Here is a 3,641-nt window from a genome sequence, read left to right on the forward strand (position 1 = left end):
GTACCTCTAGATATTCATATTCAAAGCAAGACTTACCTATTTTAGGGTTCGTCTACTGAAAAGCATTCACTTTTTCTGATTTTGATTGCTCATATGTGTAGCTAATATTTTGGTTACGTTTTAAAACTTTTTTGAAACAAACTTTTAAAAGTTTTGTTTCCTCGAAGACCAATATTTTATATATACTTGTTTTTGAATATGGTCGCCAAAGGTCAAATAAACTTTTTTTTTTTGCTTTTTGGGTGTTAAGTGGGTGTTATTGAATATCTCTTTACTCAAGGCGTTTTTTTCCCAGCGGTTTTCACCAATGGCTCTTACGTCCTTTTCAAAACTAATCAGATAAATTTAATTGACCGTGCACAATTCTACCATTTCTCTTGCAGCGTGCACATTTTGTTTTGATTCCTTTCTTCTTCTTCTTTCGCATTATTTAGTGCGCCGCCTGCTGCGATTTTGGCGAGTGAATAAAATATGATTTTGTGGGAGTGATATCAACAGTTCTAGATAGTCCAGAGTAACGTCATGATTCGAAATCCGGACACTTAGTACCATATTATTTTTGTTATAGCTGGCAAAATATCATGTAATAAGTTGGAAATGTAGAAATATCATCAGAATTTAGTATAAACAGTCAGTTTTAAGAGAATGCATGTAAAATATGTCTTTTCTAACAATTTTTCATCAGAATTTGAAAATTAAAATGACTTGTTGTGCTTCGAATCCCGGACACTGTCAAAAGCTGATTCGAAATCCGGACACTTTTGCTTCGAATTCCGGACACTCGATTTTGCTTATGAATCGCACAAATTTGGACTGAAATGTTAGTGAATGGCATTCTTTAGGTCTCAAATAAGCTGTTAACATCAAAACAATCGATAGTTTATATAAAAATTTGCTAGAATTTAAGGAAATCAAAAACATAAATTTCTGCTTTGCCTTCCCGGTGCTTCGGACGCCTATGAAATATTTCCGTTGAAATGTTTCGCATTGTTGGTAAACTTATAATTTTATTTTATTTAATTTTTTTGGCATTAACTACAGCGTTTAAACAAACTTTAAATGAAAGTTGATGTTAGAATTCATCAAATAACACAGTTTTGACATTCATAATGCGAACTTATATCCAAATAATTGATAAAACAAGTTGAAGTGTCCGGGTTTCGAAGCGTCCGGGAATTCGAATCATGACGTTAGATTAAGACCCGGCACCGGCGTTTTGGAGATTTCCGGAACACGAAGTTCGGTGGCCTGGTGAGGATTTGACAAGAGTTTGAAAATTTGTTTAGTTTTAGTTGTTTAGTTTAACATAAATAAAAGTTTGAATTATTTTTCCTTGTTACTACAGATGCTATTCGAAAACGACGAGTTAATTTGCCAAGGATTTTCCTGCACGTATGCATCTGAGTTCGTTATTATTTAAATGTGTTATTCTTTATGATTTTCTTTAAATTTAACAGTAAGTGAATCGACCTGATGCGGTCTCCAGCGTCACCGCTAACATGCCGCGCAACACCTGAAAAACGCAGTCCAAGATTGTGCCCTGCAACCTGGCGTTCTGGATATCACTTCGCTACATGTCTCCATGTGAGCACCGTGCCGGAAGTCTCCGCTCATGAAACGAAACCTATCCCGTTCTGTTTCCTATCGAGAGTCGTCATCGACGGAACACTTGGCTGACACCACATCGAGTCTCAATTTGATGGACACGAACATGCGTAACGTGATTCCCACACGTGGGTGATTTCGCACGAGGAGCAAAATCGATCATACAGGTGAGTGACCATTCTGTTGAGACGAATCGACTGACTCGCAGGACTGCTTCGCCATCGGCATGCTGTCCGAGTGCTTCAGCTTCTAAAGGTGTTCACCGCTAACATGACCGACAAGCTACGAATCTTCGGTCGTGCGTGTAGGATCGCGTTTTTCGCAGGACTGCTTCGCCATCGGCATGCTGTCCGAGTGCTTCAGCTTCTAAAGGTGTTCACTGCTAACATGACCGACAAGCTACGAATCTTCGGTCGTGCGTGTAGGATCGCAACAACGATAAGATAGTCCTCAACGGCAACGTGTGCTTGAACAAGTTACTTGCAAATTGAGCAGATATATAATTTTAACACTTTCTGTTTCCAGGCACATAGTAAAAATATTGGCCTCGCTTGGCGGAGGCCGGACAACATTTGCGTTGCCCTCGCATGTATAATCACCACCAACAGTCTGCCTTTGTTCAATACCTGCTCCTGCGGACTCTGAAAAGATCCAGACCGTTTTCCGCCGCCTGAACGCCATCTACCGCTAGGGCACCTGATACCGCTGCTGAGTGCTGATCGTCGACCTGCAGGTGCAACATAGCTGTGATGGTAAGATCAAGAGTGAATTCTTCGAATTATTTTACATGAACTTATTTCTTTCAGAGTGTCCCGATTTGGTGTTCAACTTTGTCAAGCAGATTAGCAAGGACTTTCCGGAAAAGTTTTCCGATGTGGTGCGTAGCGACGCGTTACGCGTGCTCCTGGGGCACGAACTGTACGTGTCCTATATCAACCCTCACTTGCAAAACTGCTTGCTCCACGTAGAGCTCAAGATCGTTTAGGTTTAAAAAAACCGTATTGCTAGAATCACCTTCTGTCAGACTTTGTTATGGACGAGAAAAGCATAAGCTTCAGTAATCTTTTTTCTTTAAATGTGTCCTAACGATTCTTTAATATTAATCTTTTGTGAATTCCGTTTGATCATTTAAATCATATCATGTTTAAATACTAATTCAATGCTCCGTTGAATCTGTTTTCTGTTGTAATTTTCAAACACTTTCTTTGCTGAGCAGATCTGTTTTTGAGATTTTAAATATTTCAAACCTGATCAACTAAAATTTCAAAAGTATGTCTTTCTAAGCAACAATTTACGAAAACGTTTGAAATTTACATCGGTTTCTAGATTCAGCGGAGCTAAAAAAATTTTTGCTTTTTGGTAAATTTACGTTATTTTTATCGGAAATTTACACGATTTCCCAAAAAAAATCCCTTGTTGATTTACATTGGATGAAACGTAAATTTCCAATGAATTTGATGTAAATTCGCATCATTAATGACGTGCACTTTTGGTACATCATTAATGATGTAAATTTACCGGATTTTTTTTTTCTGTGTAGGCATCAACTTCTGGACAACCTTCGGGATTAAACCGATGATGCAGGGTGAAACGGGATTAGAAGAGATCGCTGAGATCACCGCAGGAAGTCAGGACGTTCCGGAAGAGTTGTTCCACTTCTTCATACATCCGGTCGAAGCACTTCCGGTCATCGAACAACCACCACCGGACGATTCCCTTGACATTCCGGGCATCGACCTGACAGAACCGTCGGTGACCACGCCGGAAACGATCAAGACCGAGCATGACCTGACGGAAGAAGAGAGAGGAAGTCTGGCCGACGTCATCAGGACATTCCCGTGCACAACGGAAGGTCGTCTACGAAACCCCGTCGAATGCCGCTCTACCGCTGCTCACCTTCCATCCAAGCGGAAATGGATAAGGAGATCGAGCGCTACAGGAAGATGGATGCCATCGAGGAGTGCACGAGTCAGTGGGCGAACCCATTGGTTCCCGTCCGCAAGTCGAATGGTAAGCTAAGGGTTTGTTTGGACTCG

General features: G+C 40.6%; 1 long non-coding RNA gene across 1 annotated transcript; it reads left to right on the plus strand.

Annotated features, from left to right (window-relative positions):
- The first annotated feature begins 1,191 nt into the window (after nucleotides 1–1,191).
- Nucleotides 1,192–2,959, plus strand: LOC120430311 (uncharacterized). Its single transcript, XR_005607589.2, has 5 exons — nucleotides 1,192–1,251; nucleotides 1,346–1,392; nucleotides 1,458–1,772; nucleotides 2,131–2,357; nucleotides 2,412–2,959. It is a non-coding gene; the product is annotated as an uncharacterized LOC120430311 (long non-coding RNA).
- Nucleotides 2,960–3,641: the final 682 nt, after the last annotated feature.

The sequence above is a fragment of the Culex pipiens genome, chromosome 2 (genome assembly GCF_016801865.2).
Source record: "Culex pipiens pallens isolate TS chromosome 2, TS_CPP_V2, whole genome shotgun sequence".
Lineage (NCBI taxonomy): Eukaryota > Metazoa > Arthropoda > Insecta > Diptera > Culicidae > Culex > Culex pipiens.